The sequence below is a fragment of the Zalophus californianus genome, chromosome 6 (assembly GCF_009762305.2).
Source record: "Zalophus californianus isolate mZalCal1 chromosome 6, mZalCal1.pri.v2, whole genome shotgun sequence".
In the NCBI taxonomy this organism is placed as follows: domain Eukaryota; kingdom Metazoa; phylum Chordata; class Mammalia; order Carnivora; family Otariidae; genus Zalophus; species Zalophus californianus.
In genome coordinates this window covers 83,357,026-83,374,965 of record NC_045600.1, presented here as the reverse complement: position 1 = coordinate 83,374,965, position 17,940 = coordinate 83,357,026, and positions in this window count along the sequence as shown.

Here is a 17,940-nt window from a genome sequence, read left to right as displayed (position 1 = left end):
AGCTTACCAGTTGAAAGGCACCTGAATGGATGCTTATGTGATGTGATAGAAGATCAAATTTCCAATTTCAATAAATTTTTATAAACCAAAAAAAAAAAAAAAAAAAGGACGTGTAGGAGGTGCACCAGTGGCCAGAAACCAGAGGGTGCAAGGACTTACTGGCCTCCTGAAGGATGTTTTTATCCCAAGAACAATGGAAGCCCTTGAAGAATTTGAGGAGGTAGCCTCTGGCAGGCTCGGTTTCACTTTTGTAGAACTTCGTTACGGTTGTCTTGTGGAGAATGGGTTTATTGGGGCAGCAGGCAGACCACTGAGGGGCTGGCAAGAGCACAATCCAGACGTGATCTAGCCAAGTGGTGGGGCATAGAAAAGTGGACTTGGTTCAGATGTAGCTAACAGCCATTTTCTTATTCTTTCCACTTTATACTGCATAAAGGCCATTTCCTTTTAAAAATATTTTAAACAAAATTCTGGTTTGTGGGGCGCCTGGGTGGCTCAGATGGTTAAGCGTCTGCCTTCGGCTCAGGTCATGATCCCAGGGTCCTGGGATCGAGTCCCACATCGGCTCCCTGCTAGGCGGGGAGCCTGCTTCTCCCTCTACCTCTGCCTCTCTCTCTCTCATGAATGAATAAAACATTAAAAAAAAAACTGGTTTGCTTTATGCTTTTGAGTTGCATAAATAAGGGTGAAGCCTCTGGCAACAAATAGTACCAGAAAAACTTACTTTCTACTCCTAAAGAATGGACCTAATAAATTAATACTATATTGAATCATCCTGGGGTTTTTATTGTCTGTGGGTATGTTCTTAGGTAGCTATTTTCCTTAAACTCTGGATTTGCTGATTTGGCAGAAAATTAAATGGAAAGTTAAATGCTTGAACTTAACATCAAATTAAGCTGGCTGGTTTTAAATAGTTTTTTTTTAGGGGTGCCTGGGTGGCTCAGTCATTTAAGCGTCTGCCTTCGGCTCAGGTCGTGATCCCAGGGTCCTGGGATTGAGTCCCGCATCGGGTTCCCTGCTCAGTGGGAAGCCTGCTTCTCCCTCTCCCACTCCCCCTGCTTGTGTTCCCTCTCTCGCTTTGTCTGTCAAATAAAATCTTTAAAAAAAAAAAAGTTTTTTCCCCAAATACAAATTACATGCTTAATCTAAAAAAAAAAAAAAAAATCAGACATAGATGTAAGACAAAAATAAAGGGTGCAAAGTACACTTCCCTTTCCATCTTTGAGAGGCATAGGATAGCATGCTGGGAAGTGAGCAGGCTCTTGGAGCCAAACTATTTGGATTCACATGGCGGTTTGGATACTTATTAGCCATGAACATGAATTTATTTCAACTCTTCTTGTAAAATAGGGATTAACAACTAGGGTTGGTTTTTCCTTTTCTGGCGACAGCATCCATAGGCATTCAGAATGGCCCAGCGTTTGACATAACATTGAAGGCTGTCCTACAATACAGCCTCTAACAAAACTAGGCTGTCCCAGATCCCTGCTAATAGAATCGTTTACCTTTATACCAAGAAGACTGGAAAAGCCCCAAAATCCACATGTGGCGTGTGCCCAGGCTGACTTCAAGAAGTCCATGCTATGAAAACCTGTAGTTCTTACTGAGGTGGTCTAAAACGAGGAAACACGTCAGCAGGACCTAGGGTGGTTCCAGGTGTGCTCCGTGTGTTCACAACAGGATTAAGCGTGCTTTCCTTACTGAGGAGCAGAAAATCATTTGTGAAAGTGGTGAAGGCACAAGGCAGAACAGAGTCAGAAAGCTAAATTAAAAAATGAAGCTTTTTGGCATAATAATTCAAAAGGCTTGTTCTGTTAAAAAAAAAAAAAAAAAGCAAGGGGTACCTGGCTGGCTCAGTCAGAAGAGCATGGAACTCGATCTCGGGGTTGTGGGTTCAAGCCCCGCATTGGGTGTAGAGATAAATAAATAAATCTTTAAAAAAAAACCAAACAAACAAAAACAAAACCCAAACAAACAGGGCTGTAGTGAAGATTGAATTAATGGATACATCTAATGTAATTACAGCAGTGCTTAGCACATACTAGGTGCACAATAAATACAATCTTTATGCATGTAGATGTACATGTACAGACATAAAACAAAGGCAGTTTTATCTTACACATTATTCTGCAACCTGCTTTTCACACAATAAATGTCACAACTTTCCATACTGGCCCATACACGAACTACCTCATTTAACACCTCCATGACTCAGTGATGTGAATACACCAGAATCCGACCATCCTTGTACTGGATCCATATACCTATCTTTCAGATCTGTACTGGTAGGAGTGATTATGAAAGTGGGAAAGTCAAAGGGCATGACCATTTACAATTTTGATATTATGCCTTCCATAAATGTTACACTAATTGATAGTCTCACGCATAGTTGACTTTTTAAACGCTTTTAAAGGATACCTTTAGGTGCTATAAGAGTAAAGTCTAGCAAACATCAATGATTGATATTAACAGATACTAAGTCTACTTTGCTACAGTTTGGTGTCATTTAGCACTGTATGTATGTTGAAAAAAACCTATTTTCAAAATTCCAGTCATAAGAATAAAACTGCGTACTGAAGTTCTGAGTTGTAAACTTTTAAGCTCCTGAGTTAACAGCAGAAACTCTATTTTTGTAACCCTAACATCTAGCACAGTACCTGGGAGTGGAGTATATCAGTGTGTGCTAAATGATTAGTCATAAATCACAGGAAGGAACTATTACATTAGTAATCATACCACAAAAACCCACGTAGCTTGTGTTCCTGTCCACTTGACAATGGCCAATCCCAAGGAAGTTTGTAACATCCATTTTCTTAAACTTTCCCCTGAATCAAGAAGGATCTTTTTTTTTAAGATTTTACTTATTTGTCAGAGAGAGAGAGAGAGAGAGAGAGAGAGAGAGCCAGTACAGAGGGAGAAGCAGGGTTCCGGCTTAGCAGAGAGCCCGATGCAGGACTCAATCCCAGGATCCTGGGATGATGATCTGAGCCAAAGGCAGCCGCTTAACCAACCCTGACTGAGCCACCCAGGCGTCCCTCTCTTCTTAATTACAGTGTTAAGCCTCTTTAGTTAAGCTAGCTAATAAATATTCAATGTAAAAACATTTAAAATGCTTTCAGATAGGAAGGATTCCCTGCAATAGTTTAAACATTGTACTTAGCTATTTCCTTATCAGAAACTGAACATTTGGGGTGCCTGGGTGGCTCAGTTAAGTGTCTGCCTTTGGCTCAGGTCATGATGACCTCAGGGTCCTGGGATCGAGCCCGTCAGGCTCCCTGCTCAACGGAAAGTCTGTTTCTCCCTCTGCCTCTCCACCCACTTGTGCTCTCACTCATAAAATCTTAATAAGCATTTGCTAATACCTAGCATAAGGTTGGCCCTAAAGGTGTGAATGACGTTAAGTTTAAATGGAATGCCTTTGTTCACATAGCTGTCACATCCCTTGGACTACAGCAGAAACTGCTATGACTTGGTAACAACACCCCGATCTTTGGTCTTTTCTGACATCTGGAGCCTACCTCAGCCCAGGTCTCTGGCTTGGCTCCTCCCATCTCAGTAATCTACTGCATTATTAGAAATTACGGTTCCGGGACACCTGGGTGTCTCATTCAGTTAAGCGTCTGCCTTTGGCTCAGGTCATGATCCCAGGGTCCTGGAATTGAGTCCTGCATCGAGTCCCACATCGGGCTCCCTGCTCAGCGGGGAGCCTGATTCTCCCTCTGCCTTCCTCTTCCCCTGCTTATGCTCTCCCTCTCTTTGACAAATAAAATCTTTAAAAAAAGTAGTCTAAAAAAAATTACCCATTCCAAGTAATGAGTAACACAGTGAAGTTTCAGTGCATTCTCAGCCCATGCTGCTTTATTGCCAAAAAATATATATATATATATATACACACACACACACACACTCAGGTGCAGAGTTTCCAACTCATATAGCAGTTCCCTTTTACATCAAAGAATAAAATTTCTGAAATCCCAAGGATGCATAGATTAAAAAGCTGCCTTTTGTAATACTTTATAAACATTCAATGAAATTCTTTTTAACATTATATACTAATGGTGCAATGAAGAAAATACAGAACAGCGAGTAAAAACAGTGAGCAACAACTGTACTTATAGGAGAGTAAATCAAAATATGTTAATGATACTCTAATATAATATGACTCTGTGATGCGTGGGTTTAAGGTAAGTGCCAAGACTATTACTGTTATTTAAGGACTGACGATAATGTACTGCCAGAATACCGTTCTTATCTCTGGGAGGAAAATTGATGGCATGGCATACTATCACCAAGGGAGACAAAACCTTTTGAAAATTGTCAGTAATCTTCCGGTATCTATTTTGATTTTAAAGGAGGTTTAAGGAGTAAATGTTCCTAGAGAAATCTGTGATGCTTGGTTTTTTATCTATGTGCCTTTGTGAAATAATGAGAACAGAGTTGAGAAACTCCTTCCTTGTATCTTTACTGGTTTCATTGGTTGGCAGATGTTATCAGTAAGTGGCAAGGAGAAAATTTACAAATGGGAAATGATACCTCATTTCCTGTACTTAAGTGGACACTAAACACTGCAATGACTGTTAAGTCTAATTCAGTTCTGAATTAAGTTACCACTTACACTTAAACATTCCCAGAGGCATTTGGAGTGAAATCCCACAGCAAACAGGTTACAGTGACTTAGGAAAAATTTTCATAGAACACGAAACCTGGGAGGGGCCTAGTGAGAATCATCTAGTCTAACTCTGAATTCTCTTCTGTTTATGCCACTCAGCTATGAATTCCATTTGTATTATTACTTGTCATGATCATTTGCACTTAACAGGGTTTATTTCAAAGTTGGGGATCTTCTCAAAAATTTTAAGCTACCACAATAAACTGATCTATTTTCTTCACCAAGCAAGGAAATATATGGCAAGTGTTTTTTTTTCCCCCCAAAGTGGGAAAACCTGCTCCTGTTTACCTGGCATCAGAAGCTTTAGGCAACAAATTATGCAGTCTGAGCAAAATATCATGGCTAAAGCTCTGGCTATAAAATTTTAAAAACAAAACATTTATATAATACAGTAACAAAAAAGAACCCAAACCACAGATTTGTCAATATTTTTAGCACTGTTTCCACAAAATGGAGCTGTCTCCTTTGCCGCAGGGAAACTTTATGGCTGGTCGGTCGGTACCAGTAGCATCCAGAAGAGTTGGCTGGTTATCTGGAAATCCTGCAACATTTGAAATACGTGCATATTGCTTGCATTCACTTCCAAGATACTAGTTTTAAGATATCCTAACTTAAGCCACATAAATTTTATCAAACCCTATACTTTTATTTTATATACTCTACACTGTCAATTCCCTACTTTCCTACGCTTTCTGAAACTCTGCACCTTTCTGATTATTATAGCCATAGCAGCTTATTTATTCAACATGCTTAGTTTGTGCCTTTGTTTTGTTTTTAAACATGCTTGGGGACTAAGGGAACCAGGCAAGAGGTTAGAGGGTGAGCAATGTCATGCTCTCTATTCCTGACAGTTTGAATGTCTTGTGGTTGCCCCTGTTTATCTTCTAGCTCCCATTTTCAATGGAAGTTAAGATAATCTTTAATTAGAAAATGAAAACTAATAATCCAAAAAGTAAATTCAGGCTATTGGTTTAAGTCTCTATTGCTTCATTAATAAATGCATATATAATTTCTATCTACTAGTCACCACATAACACTGGACATTTCCAATCATGCATTAGAATATTAGTACTCTAAAATCAGAATTCTGGGCCTGCCACTACTGCTTGCACTTTCATTCAGACCCAGTTTTAAAATAAACATGCAGAAAAGACCCCCTGATTCAGAGGAATTAGGGGAAATAACAAGGATGCATGCAGTTTCAACCGAAAATGTGGGTTAATAAAGTGATTGCTTAGAAATGCAGGCAGAGCAGGTGCTCCACATCACAATGCTGCTTCAGAATAGAGGTACAAAGTCACACACAAAAAGGTGAAAATCAGGACCACTACTTAGTTACAAAAGGCTTAACTGCGAATCCTGGCCCTTTTGGGTAGAGAATGATGTGAAAACCCTGGGAAAGGAAAGAGAATTGAAAGATGTACAGTCTTTTGGAGTTTTCTTGGCCACTTATTGACAGCTATAGCATAGAAGAGCATACGTGTGTAGAGATGGTGAAGATGCTCTTAGGCAGAATGGTTTGATTCACATTAATGAACTTTATCTGCACAGCCCCCTGGGGAAAAGGAGTTTATGAACAGCAGAGCCGATATAATGTAAACTCAAAATCAATGCCCTGAATTTAGCATAGATTTCTACTTTGAAAACTATCAGCCAAGGGATTCTTCCAAATAGGGTATGGTTAATAGCCAAGCAATGTTCTGAATAAACTAGAAGCAATTTGCTTGCACCAGCAGCACCATGAGAATGTAAACTCCTGGAGGCCAAGGGTCTCTTCATATTTTGCATATCACAGGTACACAAAAGAGTAAACATGAGACCACAACATTGAAAAGTAGTAACTGCATACCTAGAGACTACAAAAACTTGTAGCACATTTTAGCATTTACAACTATTAACGTGGCTGTTAAGGGTAGTCTTTGTTTTAAGTAACTGAATTGTTGACATCACTATAATACACAGCGGTGTCCTCATGATCGTGCAGATGACTAAATATTGCTTGGTTATTCCAATGTCTCTAGCACCAACTGATGGCGTAGGACATTTAAAGAGGAGCTATAATCAATTTAATAGAATAGCCTTCTCCCTATCCTCTGGAGTTGCCATATAAGAAATATTAAAGAGGCACTATTTTCTTAAATCCACTCCACTTTTAGTTTTTTTCCCTGGGAAAACAAGGGAACATAGACCCAATCTTTTCAGGGACCTTCAAGGTGCTAAATGGCCAAAATGAACACAAGGTAAAAGGGAGTAAGAAGTCAGCTTCCATGCCACTATTATATCCTGATGTGAGGTGTGAGATCCCTCAGATCAAGAAACTAGTTTGTTGGGCTCTTATTAAAGAGTCACATGCCAAAGTCCTCAACACATGTACATCAGACAAGGTTTATAAAACCAACATGCTGTCTTTGGCTATTCCCTTCAATCCTTTGCTTTACATCTTTAAATTCTAACTCCCCTAAACTAACCAGAGGCATCAGGAAAAGCAAGCTATCCAAGTTCTTGGTTTGTTTTTAACACACACACTTTCCATTCTTAAAATGCACCCAGAGAATGAAAGGAGAAAAGAAAAGGTGACAGAGCACAAAGTCGCCTATTCTATAAATGCCTGCTGCTGAAAAGAACATCAGAAGCAAAATCCCCACCTGATGGCTTCGGTGGGGCTACATGGGTAGGAGTACATTTGTTTCCTGGTAAACCACTAGAAAAATTTCATTCATTGACTCTACCCCTCTGCTTTAGGAAACAAATAGGGTCCCTAACCTTTACACTTACACAAAAGTTGCTATTTCTCACACAATGATTTATTCATATACATTCAGCTTTTAAAGTACCTTTTATATGTTCTTTGCCTAAAACGTCTTCCTTTGGTGCAATGTTCATCACCAGAGCTTCACCAACTCAAGTAGTAATATTTATTCTATTGTACAACTTTGCTAATACAATTTACTGTACATGCAAAACTGTTATTGCTACAAAGATTCTACCTCTTGAAAATTATTATTCATTTTATGGCTTTTATTTTTTATTTTTTTTTTGCAATAGGAAATATCCTTTCCTATATACTGTGCTATTTTGCATTCATTCATTACCTTTTCAGAGGTATTTTTAAAAATATTTAAATGCTTTTTGGAAATAGATTCTCCCAGGCACTAAACTATTTGAGCCAAGAGTACAACTGCTTTAAGTACACTCTGAGAATCTAAACCTGGGTCCCTGGATATCTGCTGCTACAGAGTCTATTTGTTTAAGCTTGCTTGTGTACTGGAGACACATCACATTCCTTTTGCATTTCATATCATGGTAACTGTAAAATCTGTATCAAAAAATCCTGAACTCTCCTAATACTGAGACTTAAAAATCACCTCCGAAAACTGCCCTTTCCAAGTTCTCAAGGCAGCTTTTAGAGGTAGGAGTTTCTTTTCCACAGAAAGGTATCTTATGCTTTCAGAACAAAAACATTTATTTTTACAAGCAGAAAAAAGTGAAAGCTGTCTGAGGTGGCTTACTATAACCAAGCAAAAGAGATAGTTATTACATGGCAACCTGCTTAGGCTCCATCTAGCTACACTCCAATTCTTGCGAAAAGGTCTGGAATGCCATCAACACGCAATTCAGACTGTGAAATAGGAAAAGCCTGTAACAAATTTATGTAGGACACTGAACTACTGACCAGTGTTCTTCCATAACAATTAGCATTTCGCAGACAGGAATTGTAAATGGTCTGCAGATTAGAAAAGCACTTGACTAACACAGCATCTCAGTAAGACATGCAAAATAAAAAAATAATTTCTTGATGCAAAGGAGTGGATTAAATAATAAACCTACAAGACACACTGTGTGAAAACAGCATAAGAACAATCTCATCTCAAACTAAGAGAACAAAGCAGAATCATGAAATGGGGCTTCATTTTGATTTGAGGTTTAAGACACAAGGGCAGCTGGTTTCCAGCTACCTCAGAAAAAACTTAAATATCCTCAAACACAGTATTTCACACTGTAATCCCACAGTTCTATTCATAAATGAGTCTTTTTGGCCTTAATCTCCTTTCCCCAGGGAGAATATCATGATTCCGATATTTATGAAAAAAGAAAAGATCTCGATTTTCCACTCATTTTACACTATTGGTTATTATCAATAATTCATCCTGAAGTTTAAATTATTACTAGGCTCATGCACTAACCCCTAACATGGCACTACAATATGCTACCAAGCACTAACGCTTACAAAACTATACACATCTCAAAATGGAAGACATTGGTGATTTTGTTGTTCTTAAACAACTTGTAACATTTGTCCACAAGTATTAAAATATACATATATATATTTCTATTGCACATATCCCGTTTTTGTTTAACTTTTTAAAAGAAAAACTGCCAGCTGACATGGATGAGCAGAGAAGGAAGTAGGCACAGCTACTGATCAAGGTGTAGTCCTGCCTAAAATTACAGCTTTTCCCATCAAGAAGGGGACAAAACAGCCCAGGGGGGAAAATGTATGCATATTAAGCAAACACTGGGCTAGTACACTGGCACAGACCCATTTTGTTAGATGCCATCTGGTGACAACCATTAAAGATGCAAAGAACAACTTGAACGAGAGCATTCAACAGTGGTTCCTTTAGCTATGAAATAAATACAATGCAACTGGAGAAGAGGAGTCTGATACATACTCAAACAAATGGGCCAGAGATGGTTTCACTGGTGCTGACGGTGTAAAGTCCCTATCCCCTGCCAAATGGTCCTACCCAAAACACTGCAAAAAGGACAAGGGGAAGATGGATAACAAACAACTAAAGATATAAATTCTCAACATACCAATGGAACTCAGTCCTGTCTTTAACAACTCCAAAATAGTTAAAGAAAATATCAGGAAGTTGGCTGAGAAGTTACTTAGAGAAACATTTAAGTTACCTTTATCCGAAGTTACTTCTATGTTTTACCACTCAGTATTTGCCCTCAAAGGAAATTATATTTGATCTATATTATGTAATTATTTTACTAAAAAGCTTTCTTATGTCAATTCAAACTGGGTGACCAATTTACTAATCATTAAGAGTGCTCAACATTTCTCATTTTTGGCCATTTCTATCACTGCTAAATTCTGGTAAATCTGCCCTAAGTTTTTAGCATCACAGCATGTATGACCCTAGGCAAATTCCCTAAATCAGATATGATCTAAGACAATTTGTTCTTAATTGCATCTAAGAAGTTTCAAATTCTTTCTCACAAAGACTCATAGCTTCCTTCTTCTTATGTAAAGACCTGACAATTCATACAGTGGTCCTGTTGATTTGGAAGCAAGAACAGCTTTACATTATAGTCTGTTCATCACACGGTATAAATTTTAAGGAGAAGAACGATCCATATTTTTATTGAACTATTTTTCTTGTTTGAGTTTTTTTCCAGACCCCGAATTTCTTCTAAATCAACCACAAATTTGGGAACATTGCTACTGAAGTCCATTCTCTGATCACAGTTTGGTTCCAACCAGGGAAAGTTACCTGAGTCCCAGCCTTTACAACCTAACATTACACCTCACCTAAAAAAATAAACCAAACATCTGAATACCCATCTTGGATCAAAGGAACAAAGTTATTTATGTTTTTAGAAAACTGGGCTACAGAATGTAAGATGCCCTAAAGTTAGATGGAGCTGCATAAGGCATTTTTGCTTGCTTTTCTCAGGAGAAAGGAATTATCTGCAAACTCTTTTGTTTTCCCCATTCCTTCATGCCCAAAGTTGAAGGCAGGTCATACTAGAGGATCTGCCATATTTTCTGAACAGAAAAAAACACTTAAGCCACTTGTTCCTGCCTTAGCAGCATGGAAAACCAAGTCTCAAGTGCTATGTTAAGAGTCCACAGAGAAGAATGAAGTAATTTGCAATATAGGAGCCTCTCATCTGAGGGAGGTGAAAAGGGTTCCGCCAGTGGACTTGAATCTGTTTTGTTTCCTTTTCCAATCTTTCAGCAAACTCAAGCATGCATTCATAGGGTTAGCAAATGTACAATGTGGTCCTTCCTTAGGAAAATGAAAAATCATTAAAAAATACGAAATGTCCAAAGACTTCTGAGACAGAAGCCAACAAAAGCTTCCTGCTCTAGGAGAAAAATCCCTCTTCTCATCCAAACTGTAGATTTACACATGTAAAGATGTGTATTTTACAGAGACTCCGTTAACCTTGCATTCTCTTATCTTCATGCTTCTTTATCACATCAAAGGTTTTATTGCAAAATTGGATCTTTGTTCTTTTCCAGCAAATGTACTTCAAAGGATGAGTCAGCATTTAGATATTTAATATCTGTGGTTTTTAAGCATCTCTTTCATTTCATATTAGAACACATATTTGGAATTTACTCCTTGCAGATTCAACTGTGCTTATGACAGTGGCTGAAACTGGAAGACATTAAAAAAAAAAACAAAAACCTGATGTCATCCATACTTGCTATTTATTCATTCTTCTTGTTTGGAACAAAAGGTAAAGAATTCACAAACACCAACATCTAAGCACCTTTTTCAAATTAAACATCAGCCTCAGCTTCCAAAATAACTTCTTTATAATTAAGCAAAAAGCAGAACATGCATGTCAGTTGCTTCTTTCTTCCTGGAGAACTTGGCAAGACAACTGCATCCTAGGAGCTTCTCAATGTTGAATCTGAGAAGTGGAACAAAAAGCAAAGCAGCCTTTTCCAATCCAAATCATGGAGGTAAAATGTGCAGAGAAGAGATATCCACATTTCAAGAATAGGGAAGGTGGCTGGATAAAAGGACTACCTACTCCAGGAGACAACACAGAATACCTGGAAATACAAAATAAATTAAAAACAGGGAGGTTAAGGCAGGTACTTCTGCATAAGCTCATGTTTAAAAATGATATTTAAAAACACATAGAAAGAAAATACATTTTAGATTACACACTGTCTAAAAGAAAATGTCCAACGATAACACCAAATTCAGTATTGTCATCAGAAAAGCAGCAAGTCAAGGGTGCCTGGATGGCTCAGACGGTTAAGCATCTGCCTTCGGCTCAGATCATGATCCCAGGGTCCTGGGATCGAGTCCCGCATCGGGCTCCCTGCTCCTTGGGAGCCTGCTTCTCCCTCTGCCTCTCTCTCTCTGTCTCTCATGAATAAATAAATAAAATCTTTAAAAAAGAAAAGAAAAGAAAAGAAAAGCAGCAAGTCAAAAAAATATATAAGCACAATACAAAAGTTAGATTTATGTAAAAACTAAAAAAAAATAGAGATACACATGTCCAAGGGTTCCTGGGTGACTCAGTCCGTTAGGGCATCCAACTCTTGATTACAGCTCCAGTCATGATCTCAGGATCGTGAGATAGAGCCCTGTGTCAAGCTCAGCATTGTCTGCTTGGGATTCTCTCTCTCTCTCTCTCCCCCTCAGCTGCTCGCAGGTGCTCTCTCTCAAATATATAAATCTTTAAAAAAAATACTACAAAGCTGTAGGTAATCAAAACGGTATGGTACTGGCACAAAAACAGACACATAGATCAGAAGAACAGAACAGAAAATCCAGAAATAAACCCACAATTATACAGTCAATTAATCTTCAAAAAAGCAGGAAAGAATGTCCAATGGGGAGAAGATGGTCTCCTCAATAAATGGTGTTGGGAAAACTGGACAGCTATGTGCAAAAGAATGGAACTGGGCCACTTTCTTACACTATTAACAAAAATAAACTCAAAATGTATTAAAGACCTAAATATGAGAACTGAAACCCTAAAAATCCTAGAAGAGATCACAGGCAGTAGTGTCTCTGACATCAGCCACAGCAACATTTTTCTAGATAGGTCTCCTACAGCAAGGGAAATAAAAGCAAAAATAAATTACTGGGACTACATCCATATAAAAAGCTTCTGTACAGTGAAGGAAACAATCAACAAAACTAAAAGGCAACCTACTGAATGGGAGAATATATTTACAAATGACATACCAATAAAGGGTTAGTATCCAAAATATATAAAGAACTTATACAATTCAACACCAAAAAACCCCCAAAATTCAATTAAAAAATGGGCAGAAGACATGAACAGACATTTCACCAAAGACAACATACAGATGGCCAAAAGACACATGAAAAGATGCTCAACATCACTCATCATCAGGGAAATGCAAATCAAAACTACAATGTGGGGGCGCCTGGGTGGCTCAGTCGGTTAAGCGACTGCCTTCGGCTCAGGTCATGATCCTGGAGTCCCGGGATCGAGTCCCGCATCGGGCTCCCTGCTGAGCAGGGAGTCTGCTTCTCCCTCTGACCCTCCCCCCTCTCATGTACTCTCTCTCTCTCTCATTCTCACTCTCTCAAAATAAATAAATCTTAAAAAAAAAAAACTACAATGAGGTATCACCTCATACCTGTCAGAATGGCTAAAATAAAAAACAAGTGTTGGGAGGATGTGGAGAAAAAGGAACCCTCTTGCACTATTGGTAGGAATGCAAACTGGTGCAGCCACTGTGCAAAACAGTATGAAGGTTCCTCAAAAGTTAAAAATGAGGGGCGCCTGAGTGGCTCAGTCGTTAAGCATCTGCCTTCAGCTCAGGTCATGATCTGGGGGTCCTGGGATCGAGCCCCGCGTGGAGCTCCCTGCTTGGCGGGAAGCCTGCTTCTCCCTCTCCCACTCCCCCTGCTTGTGTTCCCTCTCTCGCTGTGTCTCTCTCTGTCAAATAAATAAGTAAAATCTTAAAAAAAAAAAAAAAGCTAAAAATGAAACTACCCTACAATCCAGTAATTGCACTACTGGATATCTACCAAAAAAATACAAACACACTAATTCAAAGGGACACATGCACCCCTATCTTTATAACAACGTTATATACAATAGCCAAATTAGGAAGCAGCTTAAGTGTTCATTGATAGGTGAATGGATAAAGAAGATGTGGTATATATACATACACAACGGAATATTATTCGGCTGTAAGCTGAATGAAAGTCAAAAGGCCAAAAAGCTGAACAAGCCAAAAAGAATGAAATCTTGCCATCTGCAACAACATGGATGGAGCTAAAGAGTACAATGCTAAGTGAAATAAATCAGAGAAAGAGCAATACCTTATTATTTCACTCATATGTGGAATTTAAACAAATGAGCAAAGGAAAAAGAAGGAAACCAAGAAACAGATTCTTTTTTTTTTTAAGATTTTATTTGTTTATTTGACAGACAGCGAGAGAGGGAACAGAAGCAGGGGGAGTAGGAGAGGGAAAAGCAGGCTTCCCTCGGAGCAGGGAGCCCGATGCGAGGCTCGATCCCAGGACCCCGAGATCATGACCTGAGCCAAAGGCAGATGCTTAACGACTGAGCCACCCAGGGGCCCCAAGAAACAGATTCTTAACTACAGAGAACAAACTGATGGTTACCAGAGAGGAGGTGGGTGGCAGGATGGGTGAAATAGGTGATGGGGATTAGGGAGGACATCTACTATGATGAGCACTGGGTGAGGTATGGAATTGCTGAATCACTGTATTGCACAGGTGAAACTAATATAACACTGCATGTTAACTATACTGGAATTAAAGGCAAATGTAAATTAATTCAGAATCAAATCAGCAGGAAGAGAATTATAGAATTTGCATTTGTTGCAAAAGCAGCAGAAGAGTAAAAAAATAGAGAAGATCCAGAGAAGGGCCTTTAGAACACCATGGGCAACAGAGCTGTTTCATTATATAAGCTTACTTAGGCCAATTCAATGCTTGCACCAGCCATTAGACTGTTCTGTAGTTCAATTATTATTTTTTAGGATTTTATTTATTTATTTATTTGAGAGAGAGAGAACGAGCAAGAGAGCACAAGCAGGGGGAAGCAGCAGAGAGAAAGGGAGAAGCAGGCTCCCTGCTGAGCAAGGAGCCCAATGCAGGACTAGATCCCAGGACCCTGGGATCATGACCTGAGCTGAAGGCAGACGCTTAACTGACTGAGCCACCCAAGCACCACCTGCAGTTCAATTCTAATGGCAAGATAACTGGTAGTAATGTTGAGCGTGAAAGAAGATACAAGCTAGTTCCTTCCAGGAGGAAATATGCTAAAAGAATTCTATGTAAACCAAATAAGCATCAAAGACGAGCACCTTTTCCTAACAGGGAACCTACCTAGACTGTCTTATAAACAAATTTCTTCAGCAATACTTACTAATAAAAATACACACATTCATCATATATAAACTTCACCTCTCCCCCATCTGTATCTTCATATTAGGCAATAATGCTAGAATATCATAAGCCTGTTTTCTCTTCAAAAGACCCAATTTCAGGCTCCTGGATGACTCAGTCGGTTAAGCAACTGCCTTTGGCTCAGCTCATGATCTCAGGGTCCTGGGATCGAGTCCCGCATCGGGCTCCCTGCTCAGCAGAGAGCCTGCTTCTCCCTCTCCCTCTTCCACTTCCCCTGCTCATCCCTCCACTCTCTCTCAATAAAATCTTTAAAAAACAAACAAAAACCCCATAATACCCAATTTCACATTCACTCAGACACCATTCAATTTTAACACAAATATGGATCACAAACTGTAGAACCTACTGAAAAGTGAATGAATAGTAGTAGCTTAGCTTGAAAGCCATAGTTCTGACCATGACCTCCAATTCCCCCTAAGGTCTACACCACCTTCCACTGTATCTCTTCTGACCCCAACTCTATTTCTTTTCTTTTTTTTTTTTTTTAAAGATTTTATTTATTTATTTGACAGAGAGAGACACAGCGAGAGAGGGAACACAAGCAGGGGGAGCGGGAGAGGGAGAAGCGGGCTTCCCAAGGAGCAGGGAGCCCGATGTGGGGCTCGATCCCAGGATCCTGGGATCATGACCTGAGCCAAAGGCAGACCCTTAACGACGGAGACACCCAGGTGACCCCCAACTCTAATTTTATCTCCCCCTCCATCATGTGCTCCAACCACACTGGACTCTTTGCTCTTCCTGGAATGTCAGGCATACTCCAACCCTATAGCCTTTGTACTGGCTGTTCCCTTTGTGAGAGGACCCTTCCCCAGGTATCCACATAGCTAGTCCTCTTATCTCGTCTTTACTTAAATGTCATTTTCTCAATGAGGCCTACTTTGAGCCAGTTTAAGATTATACTGTCCCTCCATCCCATCCACAGACACACTTCTACCATTCCCCTTTACCCTATCTACTTTTCCTTTTATCCATAGCCTGTAACACTATCTAACCTACTCCATAAGGTATTTAATATGTTTCTTCATTTACTGTCCTGTCTAAAATGTAAGCTCCAGAGGTGCCTGGGTGGCTCAGTCATTAAACGTCTGCCTTCGGCTCAGGTCATGATTCCAGGGTCCTGGGATCGAGCCCCGCATCGGGCTCCCTGCTCGGCGGGGGGCCTGCTTCTCTCTCTCCCACTCCCCCTGCTTGTGTTTCTTCTCTCGCTGTCTCTCTCTCTCTGTCAAATAAATAAATAAAATCTTAAAAAATAAATAAAAATAAATAAAATAAAATATAAGCTCCAGGGGTGCCTGTCTGGCATAGTCAGTGGAGCATGCAACTCTTGATCTCAGAGTTGTAAGTTTGAGCTCCACACTGGGTGTAGAGATTACTCAAAAATAAAATATTTAATACATAACATAACGTAACATGTAAGCTCCATCAGGAAGGAAACTGTTTTGTTCACCAATGAATCCCAAACACCCAGACTAGCATGTGACCCAGGTAACCACTTGATAAAAATTTGCTGAATAAATGAATGAAGAGCAGGGCTCTTAAAAACATTTAGCCAACATGAGTTAAAATGTAAACAGGTTCTAGAGTTAAGTGAGGAAACCAAAACTATACACACTGATCTACAAAATCTTCAAATACATCCCTATAAAGTTGATGACTTACTAGGCCCTTCTAGCTCTTTGAGGTCACTTGTTTAATGCTATTGATTATACAAATAAAGTAACTCCGTATTAGAAAATTTGACTTTCTGGGAGGACAGAAAGGGAAATCAGAATTTTTAAGGTAGTACTTGGGCTAGCCAGACCTGCCTCAAATGACTCTGGGTGTAGTCAGCTTCTAAGATGGGCCCCAGTTATTGTTGCCTCCGGGTATTCACACCCTCCTACAGTCTCCTCTAATGATGAATCAGGGTATGATAAAGAATTTGGCCTTTGTCCTGGGATGGAAACTCTAAATCCTTGGAATTTACAGTAAATGAGGCAGAAGAAATTACACAACAGAGTCCTAAATAATTAATGGGTCAAAGAAAAAATGACAAGGGAAATTAGGAAATACCTTGAGATAAATGAAAACAACACAACAAACCAAAAATTATGGGATGAAGTAAAGCATAAGAGGGAAATTTATAGATATAAATGCTTACATTAAAAAAGAAAGATCTCAGGTGCCTGGGTGGCTCAGTCGTTATGTGCCTGCCTTCAGCTCAGGTCATGATCCCCGGGTCCTGGGATCGAGCCCCACATTGGGCTCCATGCTCAGCAGGAGGCCTGCTTCTCCCTCTCCCACTCCCCCTGCTTGTGTTCCCTCTTTCGCTGTGTCTCTGTCAAATAAATAAATAAAATCTTAAAAAAAAAAAAAAGATCTCAAATCAGCAACCTAACTTTACACCTTAAAGAACTAGAGAAAGAAAAAACCCAAAGCTAGCAAGAACAAAAAATAAATATCAGAGCAGAGATAAATAAAAGAGGGAATACAAAAACAGAGAAAACCAACGAACCCAAAATTCGGTTCTGACAGGGTTGTGAGAATCCCTGAATTTGCAGCCAATTGATCAGAAGTGCAGGTTGCCTGGGAATCCTCCTAAGTGTGGCTGTCTTCTGAAGTGAGGGCAATCTTGGGGTACCTGGCTGGCTCAGTACAAACAGCATGCGACTCTTAATCTCAGGGTCATGAGTTCAAGCATTACGCTGGGCATGGAGCCTATTCTAAAAAAAAACAAACAACCACCACCACCACAAAACCCATAAAGATTAAAGTGAGGGCAGTCTTGTTGGGAACAGGGCCTCTGACTTGTGGGGTCTGCATTAACTCTGGATGGTTAAGTGTCAGAACTATATTGCAGTACACTAGTTGGTCTCAAAAGAGTGACCAACTGAATGAGGAGAAAGTGATGAGTGACTTCTGAGACATAGATGGAGCTGTGTCTTCTGCACTGTTCTCTTGGACTGCTTATTCTGGGAGAAGCCAGATGCTGTACATGAAGGCATTTAAGCAGCCTTGGAAGAGGCCGACACTGGAAGGAACAAAGGCTTTCCACCACTAGCATGAATTTATCAGCCACGTGAAGGAGCCACTATGGAATTAGATAACTGC